The sequence below is a fragment of the Grammomys surdaster genome, unplaced genomic scaffold (genome assembly GCF_004785775.1).
Source record: "Grammomys surdaster isolate TR1022 unplaced genomic scaffold, NIH_TR_1.0 362, whole genome shotgun sequence".
NCBI lineage: Eukaryota > Metazoa > Chordata > Mammalia > Rodentia > Muridae > Grammomys > Grammomys surdaster.
In genome coordinates, this window is record NW_021604781.1 from 5,348,070 (window position 1) to 5,361,003 (window position 12,934).

At 45.5% G+C, this 12,934-nt stretch overlaps 1 pseudogene; it reads left to right on the top strand.

Annotated features, from left to right (window-relative positions):
- The first annotated feature begins 4,561 nt into the window (after positions 1–4,561).
- Positions 4,562–12,934, top strand: part of LOC114631424 — a 20,907-nt pseudogene continuing 12,534 nt past the window's right edge.

Genomic DNA, 12,934 nt, shown 5'->3' on the forward strand with positions numbered 1-12,934 from the left:
ATGTAGGAAAAATACATACATGAGATAAAAAGAAATCAATCCTTTTTTTAAAGGCTCATGATGGACCCATCTCCCAGCCAGTCCCACTCCCTCTGCTTCTCTGAGGTTTTCCGTTTCCTTTATCCACTGTCAACCTAAGTCTGAAAATCCTACGTAGCACAAGGTATCCTGAAAGAATTGACATCATTGTCATTACTGCATTTATTCTCTTTTATGTTTGATCTTTTTTATTTTATCCACTTGTTTGCTTTAAATTTTGTTCTGTTACATTTCTTCATGTATATGTGTGGTGTGCGCATGCATGCGTGTGTGTAGAAAGCAGAGAACAACCTGTAGAAATCAGCTCTTTCCTTCCCACAATAGGGTCCTAAGACTCAAACTCAGATCACCAGATTTCCCGGCATGCACCTTCCCAAACTGAGCCAACTTGCCAGCCCTGTGCTGTTGATTTTCAAGAGTTTTTTTTTTTGGGGGGGGGGGGAGTGGGAGCACATGAGTGCAAGTACCCTCAGAAGAGAGAGCTGGCTTCTCTGAAGCTGGATTTACTGTTGCTTATAAGCTACCTGGTAATAATGCTGGGAACCAAACTCAGATCATCTTGGAGAACAGCACATGGGCATACACACACACATGCATGCACACATGCACACATGAACACACACACATACATGCACATATACATACACACACAAAGACACACACACTTACACACATATACACATGTACACACACACACATGCATGCATGCACACAGACACACAGACACATAGACACACACACATACACACATAGAGGTCAGGAACAACTTTTAAGATTCAATTCTTTCCTTCCATCATGTAGATTCCAGGAGGTCCTCGGGTTTGGGGGCTAGAGGCATCTATCAGCCCATGTTTTGTCTTCTTGGAACAGTCTCTTCATATACCCATGTTGGCCTGGGACTCAGAACTTAACCCAGGCTGACTTCAAACCCCTCCTGATCCTCTTGCCTCAGTTTCCCAAATACTGAGATTACAGCCACGCAGCACCATGCTTAGCATTAATTATTCTAGTTTATTACTGGCTATAGTTGTTGATCTCTGACTAATTGAGTTTCATCATAGGTCTATGAGCCTGGGGAAAAGCTTGTATGGGACAGCTATCGGCATGGTTTCAGGCAGCCACTTGGAACATTCAAATGCACTCCATGGACTGGAGTGATACTCAGTTGGAAAAGGAAAGCACATTAGTGACTAACTCAAGAGTTACCAATAATCCATCAGGGCCAAACTAAGGAGAAGAATTAGAAGCACTCTACTTTGGAACAGTTTTACTAAGAGAGAGACTAGATTTGGATATCTACTTCTTTCTCCTTGTCTTCTGTCATCTTCTGACTGCCCATTGTCTGAGCCTGAATCAGTGCTTGACTGTATGTTGCCTTGTAAATCTGTCCCCTTGTCTGTATGTCCATGACTAAGTGCTTTGTTCTATATTTATTGAACTGCAAAGAAAGCCACAAAGGGGAAAATGGGGGGTTTCTAGAAGAATGGATGACGTCACCTGCTCCAGCTGACTCAAGTAACAAACACAACTGGAAACAGACTTATGAACCTTTGGTGTAACCTCATTTATGATGGATATTTGTCTGATAATGTTTCTTTAAACTATTTTCTGTTTGATAAATGACTATGCTGAGCCACCATACATGAGATGCTTGACTACATTCTGGTCCATTGCAGAGAACCTTTGGGGTCCCAAAGATGCCCCTTCTCTCCTTGTTCCTTTCTCTCTCTCTTCTGTTTCTCTTCCTTCCCTTGCTCTTCCTTCCTTTACTCTTCCTCCTCTCCCTTCTATTCCCTCTTGTTCCCTTCCTAGGGGAAGAATGCAGTCAGCCAAAGTCAAAACATGTAGGACACAGAGAAAGAAGACCAGAAAAGACCTCGGAGACTATTTAGGTTCTGGAGAGAGAGAGGGAGGGATTCAGAATCGTCTCTGGTTTGGTCTCCCGTGCTGGGGGCAGAGGTGGGATGGGAGCGGGACAGAGGTCGGGTGGGATGGGGACAGAACCATAGATAATCCCAGGTTTACAGTTACGGTGGTAGGAAGTCGTGTGCCCACACCACTATTCTTGAATTTGCTTTCGTATTGTCTACATTTCATAGATTATTCAATATTTTATTGTTGGGGGGGGGGGACTGTGTAAGATGAGTTTGCCCTAATGTGAGCTCCTGAGAGTATCCTGAACCAAGTAGGTAGAGCCTGGAGTTTGGGGATATTCGAAATGAAGCCAAACATAGGGCTTCTACCACCAGGGGGCAGCACCTGCACGGGCAAGTGTAAGTTTGTCATGGGCCTGCACGCACACACGGCTATCAGAACCACCTATTTTATTATTTATTATTATTTTTTGTTAGCATACAAATAAATGGTGTGCATTGTAAACTTTTCCAACATGCCATATTTTACTTATTTACATTCCCAAGCCCTCCCAATCTATCCTCTTCTCTTGCTTGACCCCTCCCTTCAAATAGTTTCCCTTCCTGCTTTTTAGTTTATATATATATACAGACATATTTAAATATATCATTACTCTCTCTTGACTTCCTCCTTTCCCTTGCTTTGACTTCTTTCTCCCCTATACTATCCTCTTTCTCTCCTGCTCTCTCTCTCTCTCTCTCTCTCTCTCTCTTTCTCTGACAGCTTCATGTAACCCAGACTGGCCTCAAACCTTGTATAGCCTCTCTTTGTATTTTCACACCCTACATACATATAAGCACACTCGTGCATGTGGGTACACACATGTACACACACACACACATCACATACACACACACTCTAAATTGTGCATGTGAAGGAAAACACGCAGCATTTCTCTTCCCAGCTCTGCTGCATTTCACTCTTACTGACCTTCAATTCCATCTGCTGTTCTAGGAATGACATAATTTCATTCTTCACAGTTAAATGAAGCTTTCAGTCTGTCGTAGCCTTGAACTTTTGATGTTCCTGCCTCTACCTCCTGAATGCTGAGAGTCTACAACCACACTTTGATGCTCAGATGTGGGTCCACCTGCACAAATTGAAACTCAACACTTCAGCTAGGCATGGTGGTTCCTACCTGTCATCCCAATCATGAGGAGATAGAGGCAGGAGTCAAGAGGGTCAGGAATCCAAGGCCATCCTCTGCTCCATAACAATGCTGACCAGCCCAGAGAACTTGAGATCTTGTCTCAAAAAAGTCAGTTGCCTAGCATGAAGGAAACCCTAGGTTCTGTTCTCAGCACCACATATATCAGATATGGTGGTGTCATCTCAGCACCCAAGAGGCCAAAGGTTAAGTTAAGGGCCATCCTCAACTACACAGTGAATTCCAGGTGGATCTGAGTTACTCAAGATCTCTTCTGAAAGAGTGTGTGTGTGTGTATGTGTGTGTGTGTGTGTGTTGTGTAAGCAGCTGTAAGTGTAGACACAGAATAACATAGATGGAGCTAAGGGTGAGCTTAGATGATGAGGAAGGGCATGAGTGGTGAGGGAGGATGTAAAGCTAATGGGCTTTCCTAGTTTTAACTCTGCCGTGTTCTTGGTGTTTTGTGTGAGGTGTATACACGCATGGAGATGCAACTGGTAGTGAAAGCGAAGCCTCACAGCTTCGAAGTGGCTACTCTGACAGCACAGAACTCATGGAGAAGCACCAAGTGTGTCACAGGGTGGGTGTGGGTGTGAATGGCTTCCCTAAACCAGTTGTGTGGTCTTTTGATTTGTGAGTTAGTCAGAACAAAGTGATTTTGGGGGTTCCCAAAAATTAAGATTAAAAGAAAAACAAGAGCTAGAGAGAGAGCTTTTACGTAGCAGGTAAAAGGTAATGAGGATGGAAGTTTGGGCCCCAGAACCCATGCAGAAAAAGCTGAGCACTGCGGTGTGCACTTACACCCCAGCTCCGGACAGTCAGAGACAGGCAGACAGACCACTAGGGCACACTGGCCAGGCAGTGTAGCCTAATGGGCCAGTGAACACTACTGTCTCAAACCTAGTGTGAACATTGATCCTCAGGAGTGACTCTGAGATTGACTCTGACCTTCACGCACAGACGTACACCATATACAAGATTCACACAATCACAAAACTGTGTGTGTGTGTGTGTGTGTGTGTGTGTAGTCTCTATGTAATAGAGACTATTGACAGTTTCTATGTAAATAAATAATTGCCCTGTCAAACACACAATGAATTGCACATGAGCACAGAAATACACAAAGTCAGACTGACAGACATAGCTTCCCTCAGATTCAGGGTGGGCTTATTTTCTCTCAGGAATGTCTTGTTGCACCAGAGTGAGTGGCCCCCTGGGTCTGGGCTGAGGTGCTGGGTCCTGCCTTGCCTGTAGCCCCAGGATCTGCCCCTCTCCACTGTTGCAATGTCTGGCTCTCCTCCTCCAACCCAGGCTCCCATAAGCTGATGTCTCTGGCAGGCCGTGGAGGCAGTCTCCGCCCCCCTTGCTGGCAAGCCGATTCTGGCAGGGATCCCCAGTCTAAGCTTCTCTGTTCCCTCGGGGCCCCGAGCTGGACACCCTACTCACATGCATGAGGTACCCATGGCTGACTCGGTGCTCAACCACTCCTGGCCGGCTCTCTCCAAGCTGTGGCTGAAGAGATGGGCATTTAAGAGAGGTAAGGAGGCAAGTAGTGGACCGCCACCCAGGCAGAAACCCCTAAACCACTGGCTTTTTGTCCTCACGGGAGTTCTTTGGTTTTTTTCTTTTTTCTTAGCTGGTTGACAGGCTTTGCCCAAGTCAACCTCAGAGTCCATGACCGCCAAATTTTCCCAGAGCACCAAGGACCTTCATGAACATTGGGGGTCCCTTTTTTCCTCAGAGAAAACGTTTCCCCAAGGCTCTGTGAGAAATTTACAGCAGGAAAATCCACCATATCGCCAGCTGATGGGCTCTCTTGGGGGAGCTTGGTAACTTAACATGGGTCCCTAGCATCATTGGCTCCTGGAACCGTGACAGGACAAGTAAATCAACAAGGCAGCCAATTGAAACGGGGAGACTTGAGGGGGTGAGGGATGTAGTCAGTAGGGTGCTTGCTTAGCTTTCATGAAGTCGCACCCCAGTATACTGTTGCTTGGCGGTCATACTAGCACTCAGGAGGTGGAGGCAGGAGGATCCAGAGTTTAAGGTCACCCTTTGCTACATAGTTGAATTCAAGGACAGCAGGGACTCCATGAGATCATATCTCAAAAAAGAATGAGGAAAGGAGATTTTAAATTCTGAAGCATGCACCTCCCTCAAGCGTGCACACTTATGCAAGCAAATGCACATGCGCGCACGCGCGCACACACACACACACACACACACACAGAGCTTCATGTTCTTTCTAGCTTTGGTTGACTATGTAGGGATTAGGTTCTTGTATTACATTCCCCGTGGTTTGCATGAGTACTCCTTAGGAAGAGATCATGCTCTGCTTCCTCCCTCCCTCCCTTCCTTCTTACCCTTTGAGACAGCATCTCACAGAACCCAAGCAAGGCCTCAAATTCACTATGTAGTCAGGGATGACCTTGAATTCCTGACCCTCCTGCCTTGAACTGACCATAGCACCCTCGGTTTTCCGGCAATCCATGCTCCCATCTTCCTGTAACTGCCTCCCTGGTGAGACCTCCATCTATCCTAGCCACCTGCAGATATCATCTGTCCCTTGTTCAGAGTATCATATGTTTCCACGATGAAGGGGACATGGTACATGAGAGGACACCAGGTCACCAGGTCACCTGATTCTCTTTGTGCTGGAACCAGAGGACCCAGAGTCTGTGACTGGGGCTGGAGAGAGAGGTGGCCTGGGAACTGGGGTGCAACTAAAGAAGAGTCATCAAGAGGGAGTTACTGCCCACTGCTGACCTTCATTGAGGCTAGGCTCAGAGAAGCTTAGCGACTTGCTCACACAACCAGCACATACCAAAGGAGCTAGAATTTGAAACCGAGTCAGTTCTGGGGCTGCCTTTGTGATGGGTTCTGGTCATTAGGCAGAGCTGCCATGTGGGCAGTCCCAGAGCCAGGGAAGGGTACTAAATCCATCTGTAGTGGCAACCTGGGAGAACTAGCACACAGGGCACGGATCACTAAGGTGTCCTCCTGTAGCCTGGGTCTTGGATCCTGGCCATCCAGTACGCCTTGTTTTGGGGTTCAAGCATGTTGAGATTATGATTTGTAGGCCAGCAAGCAGGTGGGGGAGTGAACTGTAAGCGCTGACAGTGACTGTTACACCCTTTTATGGCTGAGGCCACAGGGGCTGGTGGGGGAGGAGGATGCTGCCCTTGGCCTGAACCTAGGCTGCTCATTAGAGAAAAGCCAAGGGACCCAAGTCCCTTCCCTGTGCAGGTCTTGCCTCCGCTAGCTTTGTTAGATGACTCCTTTACCCTGTTTCTCTGGTCATTAGTCCTAAAGTGCTAGGGGAAAAGACAGCGTGTATGTGTGTGTGTGTGTGTGTGTGTGTGTGTGTGCACGCGTGTGCATGTGTGTGTGTAAATACTGAGGCTAGACAGGCGAGATGAGAGACAGGACTGAGACCTGTTATGTTCCCATGCCCAAGGGCAGACAGGCTCTCTGTTCTCTTCCCTCAGCTACTACAGTATCAGCTTCTGCTCATAATTTAAGTTACTTTGCAGTCAGTGAAGATACAGTGTTCTCTATCTGCCCGGTGTCCCTTTCCTTCTGGCCTCTCAGCCTCAGTTCTGCTCACTTGCATCTATAAGACTCCCAGCCCTGCAGACTACCATCTCCTGGATGTGTATCTCTCCATCTAGCTAATCCACCTATCCAGCCAACTATCTTCCCATCTATCCAAGCATTCTTCCTTGCAGTCCGCCACCCAACCAGCCAGCCTGGGATCTAACCAGCAAACTAGCTAACTGTCCTATCCGTCTTTCTATTCTTCCTTCCATCCATCCCTCCACTCATCCTGTTTTTCCCTTCCCTTCTCCCACTCGCTCCAGCCCCACTCTGGCCCAAAGGTTTATTGTTTACTTATTACATGTAAGTACACTGTAGCTGTCTACACACACCAGAAGAGGGCATCAGATCTCATTACAGATGGTTGTGAGCCACCATGTGATTGCTGGGATTTGAACTCAGGACCTCCAGAAGAGAAGTCAGTGCTCTTAACCACTGACTCAACTCACCAGACCCCCCTCCAGTCATCCTTACATCTATTCTTTCTTTCTTTCTTTCTTTCTTTCTTTCTTTCTTTCTTTCTTTCTTTCTTTCTTTCTTCTATACACCCTGCCATCTAACTATCAAACCATTCCAATGGATAGCTAACTATCTGCCATCCACCCATTCACTCATGGAATCATACACCATCTATCTGACCGGCCACCCAGTCAGACCTACAGTCTAGCCAGATCCAAATCCATCCACATCCTACCTACCCAACCACCCAGCCACTCTCCTAGTCACTTATCCATCTATTGAACCCACCACCCATCAACTACCCACTCACCCGTCTATGCATCCATCCAACCAATCAAGCAGTCATCATGTGCTGCATTTATCATCATGTATGTGTTCATCTGCTCAACCCTCTATTCCTTCACCTGTCAACTGTCCATTCATCCATACATTTAACTACCTACTCTTCATCCATAAGCCACTTATCCATCAACCTGTCAAGCCACGTCCTGCCATCTACCATCTATCCAATCATTCACATACCCTTCCATTCATTTATCTATCTGTGTGCCCATTCATCCAACTTTTAATCCCAACCCAGCAGAGCACAGGGTACCCTTTAATTCTCTCTCTCTCTCTCTCTCTCTCTCTCTCTCTCTCTCTCTCTCTCTCTCTCTCTCTCTCTCTGTGTGTGTGTTTGTGTGTGTGTGTGTGTGTGTGTGTGTGTGAAGCTATACATGCATGTGGAGACCAGAAGACAACCTTAGCTGTCATAGGAGCCAAACACCTTAATTTTTGAGACAGGGTCTCTTACTGACAGATAAATAAGGGTTTTTAATACCTGAAGTAGAACTGACCATGGTGGCACTTGCCTCTTAATCCCAGCACTTGGGAAGATATTGAAGTAGGAGAACAAAGAGTTCAAGGCCACACTAGGCTACATAGTGAGATCTTGTCTCAAAAAAAAAAAAAAAAAAAACAGGAGCTGAAGAAATGTCTCAGTGGTTAAAGCTGCTCTTCCAAAATACACAAGTTCAATTCCAAGGACCCACATGGCATGGTGACCAACAACCATCTATAACTCCCCCAGTTCCATGTGACTATATGTCCTCTTCTGGTCTCCACCTGTACAAGACAAAATATCCATACACATCAAATATTTTTAAATTTTTTAAACAAAAAATATTTTAATTAATTTAAAACCTGAAATGTAAAAACAGCCATATTTTCTAACACAGAGTGAGGATTTGCAATGTGCAAATCTTTGCATTCTCAAATACCCCCCCATATTACCATCATAGTGAGGTGGCCACAGTATGAACATTTAGCACTGAGGCTCTGAGAAGCTTAAGATTTCTCCATGGTTGGGCCCGGAGAGATAGCAGTGTGTAGCGGTGAATTTAGCTAAACCATTTTATGCTCTCAATGGGTCGCATGCACGCACCGCCCAAGAGCTTTCCAGTTAATTTTAAATATGCCTTGACTAGCTCAAAGGCTGGGCAGTTCTAACCCTCCCTGCAGCTGGCACACACTTCCCTCTGGTATTCCTGGCTCAACACCTTCTAAATCTCTTTTATCTTTGCTGCCCTGTTACCTTCTGGGCAGCCCCCATAGGGATGCTTTCCCTTTCCACCTACGTTTTAGATGAATTTTCTTCTGCAGCTCTAAATCTGATCCATCTCCCTCTGAGACATAGCATTCTCCCTCCCTTCCTCTCTCTCGGTTCCTAGCCTATGCAAATCTAAAGGTCCTGCCTCAGTCTACCTGCCCTGCTCTTTATTGATCAATCAAATACCAATTGGGGACACGGACCTTCAGCATTTGGACATGCAGATTCCTGATTTGGGGAGCTGGCTTAATTCAAAGCATTAGAACCAATCCCCAATAGCAGTGGGTAAGAACACTTGATGCTCAAGCATGAAGACCTGAATTTAAATCCAGGGCATATGCACCTTCACCATCCTCCTCTAGGCCAGAGGAGATTAGCACACCCCTACCGCCACACATGTACACATATGTCACATACACACACACACACACACAAAAAAAAAACCAAAAAGATTATTCAGTTGGTAAAAGGAACCAAGCATAACAATTTGATTCCCAAGATTTACATGGTAGAAAGAGAAAATCAACTCCCACTGGGAGACCAGAACCAAGTCCTCTGGCCTCCACGTGTATCACAACACAGGTCTATACATACATACATACATACATACATACATACACACACACATACACACACAAATAAATAAAACATAATGCTAAAAATATTTAATGAAAAACAAAAAAGATCATGTCCAAGGTTAAACTAACAGGAGCCTTTGCAGAAAGTTGGGTGTATGTCCATGACAGAGCACTTACCGAGCCTGCTCAAGACCCGTGGTTCCATCTAGCACTGGGAGAAATGTTTGGCTCAGTAAATAAATAGTCAGTATTTGATGTGAACACTGACTGTAGTCTTTCTATGAGTCATCCCTTCTCAAATCATGTTCTTTATGACAAGTTCAGTATCCTTTGCTGGGCCTGGGGGCACAGGCCTGACCTCACTGCTGCTCATGTGTCTGAGGATCATAAATTCAAAGCCAACCTAGCATGAGACCCTGTGTTCTAGTTTCATTTCTGTTGCTATAAAAAATAAAAATAATAATAATAAAAAGAAAACTCTACCAAAAGCAATGCAGAATAGGAAGAGGATTGTGTTAGTTTATAACTGCGGGTTACAGTCCATCACTGCAGGGAAGTCAAAGCAGGATCTTCAAACACCTCATTATATCCACAGTCAAGATCATACACGCTCACTTACTGTTTCAGTTCAGTTTTTATTGCTGTGACAAACACCATGACCAAGAACAGTTTGGGGAGAAGAGCACTTATTCCATCTTATAATTCCAATGTACTTCTCATCAATGAAGGAAGAAAATGCAGAAACTCAGGTAGGAGCTGAAGCAGAGACTACGGAAGATGCTGTTTACTGGCTTGCTTTCTGGCTCATGCTCAGCTCGATTGCTTGCATAAATCAGGCCCATGTGCCTAGGAATGGCTACTCGCAGTGGGCTGGGCCCTCCCATACCAATCATCAGTCAAGACAATCTCTCACAAGTACGACTGCAGGTCAATCTGATCTGGTGATTCCTCAGTTGAAGCTCCCTCTTCTTAGGTGACTCTAGGTTTTGTCAAATTGACAATGAAAACTAACCATGATAACTGGTTCCCTCTTTATCCTCATTTCAATTTATCCACTCTGCCTAGAGAACGGTGCCATCCAGAGTGAGCTGGGTCTTCTCACATCAATTAACTTAAGACACATGCCCACAGGCAAACCCAATTCCTCACTGAAGCTCACAAAAGCTGTTGCCTATCTGTGGGATATGTTAGTCTAGTTAGACTGCCTTGTCTGGCCTCAGTGGGAGAGGATGCACCTAGCCCTGCAGAGATTTGATGTGCCAGGATGGGGGGGTACCCAGGGAGACTCCAACTGCTCAGAGGAGAAGGGGAGGAAGTAAGAGGAAGGATTGAGGGAGGGGGTGACTGGGAGGGAGCAGTGAGTGGGATGTAAAGAAAATAAATAAATGTCCACACTTCACAGCAAGCAACGGAAATGAAAAAGTCGTGTTAAAAAAAAAACTAACCATCACACACATATCTTTTTTCAATTATTTATTTATTATTTATTTATTTGTTCACTTTACATCCTGATCACAGCCCCCCTTCCTCCTCTCCTCCCAATCCCACCCTTACAGATCCGTCACCCCCGCTCCCCCTTCCTCTTCCCCTCAGAGAATGGGAGCCTTCCTTAGGTAGCACCCTGACCTGGGACATCTAGGCCCAGCAGAACTAAGCACATCCTCTCCCACTGAGGCCCAACCAGGCAGTCCAGTTAGGGGACAGACTCTAACAGCAAGCAACAGAGTCACAGACAGCACTCGTTCCGAGTGTTAAGGGACCCACATGAAGACAGGCTGCACATCTGCCGCAAATGTATGCACCTATTTTAAAAGAACCGAAAGGTAAAATGAGTAACGGGATGTAGGTCGGTGGTAGAGTAGAGTATGCACTAGCAGGCCACACCACATTCGCTCCCCAGCACCAAAACAAAACCATTACGTGCTCCTACCTAAAAATGGTTGGGTTTAGCTTTCTTTATGTGTTCGTGTGTGTGTGTGTGTGTGTGTGTGTGTGTTGGTGTGCATGTGTGTTGGTGTGTGTGTGTTGTATCTGTGTGTGTTGGTGTGTGTGTGTTCACAGATGTAAGCCCAAGTTTGATGGTGGGTGTCTTCCTCAATCACTCATAACTTTATACGTTGACGCAGGATATCTCACTGAACCTGGAGCTAGCCATCTTGCTCTGGGGATTTCCTGTCTCTGCTTCCCATACACTAGGATTATAGTGGGGCTGCCCCACCCACCTACCCTGCTTTCAGGTGGGTTCTGAAAGTCTGAACTCTGGTCTTTATGAGTCGCCTCGAGACTGTCCTGTGTACTTGTTTCTATAAGACAGGGTCTCCTGTAGCCCAGGCTGGTCTCAAACTCACTAACTAACCAAAGGTGACCTTGAAATACTAGTCTTCCTGCGCCTCTCCAGTGCTGAGATTCTAGGCATGTACCACCAGACAGAACTTCTGTGTATATATGTGGTTTTGTTGACACATAGTCTCATATGAGCCAGCACACCTGGCTTGATTTTACATTTGTATAAATATGTATAGGTTTGTGTGGATGCGCTCCATGCCAGAGGTCAAAGTTGAGGATATTTCTCAGTTTCCTCCATCTTATGTTTTGAGACAGGGTCTGTCACTGAAGCTGAAGCTCATGCATTTGGGGAGCTTAATGACTCCCTAGGGATCCTCTTATCCCTGCCCTCTGCAGGCGATGTGGTTACAGAAGGGAGTCACCACATCTTGACTTTTATGTGGGTGTTGGGTTCTCATCCTTGTTGGGAGAGTGACTTTACCTACTGGGCTGTCTCCCCAACCCACAGATTTTGGACTTTTCCAGGTTGGAAATATTTATGTAAACCTAATAAGATAAATTAGGGATGAAACCCTGTCTAAACGTTGAATTCACTGATGTTTCATGTATACTTAATACCCATGACCTGAAGGTATTTCATATGCTACTCTTTATCTCTGTATTTGTGTGTGTTGTGTGTGTGGGGGAGGAAGGGGTACTTTTAAATTAAGCCTGTTTGTGTAGAGGTTCATGCACATGAGTGTAGTAACCACAGAGGCCAGCAGGGGGCAACAGATCACCTGGAGTGAAGTCCCTGACTATTGTACATTATGTGCCACATGTGTGATGGGAACAGAATCACTCTCTACAACAGCAATGCTTGTTTTTCACTGCTGAGACATCTCTCTAGCCTGTTTTGTTTTTTAATTTTTTCATAGTGTTTTTTTTTTATTTACTTTGTTCCAGTGCTGCTGCACTTGTGGTTCTCAGGGATTGAATTCACGCCATTGGGCTACGGAAGCAAATGCTTTTTGACCTGCTGAACCATTTTTCTGGTGCTCGACCACTGCACATTTTGATTGTGAGCTATCTCTCCCTAAGAGCTAAATAAATAAGTAACTATTTACATTTTTTAAAAATAAAAGCCTATTTTATTTTAAAATAAATAGATTTAGGAAATAGAGACAGAGGCCGGGCGGTGGTGGCACATGCCTTTAATCCCAGCACTTGGGAGGCAGAGGCAGGTGGATTTCTGAGTTCGAGACCAGCCTGGTCTACAGAGTGAGTTCCAGGACAGCCCGGGCTATACAGAGAAACCCTGTCTCGAAAAACCAAAAAAAAAAAAAA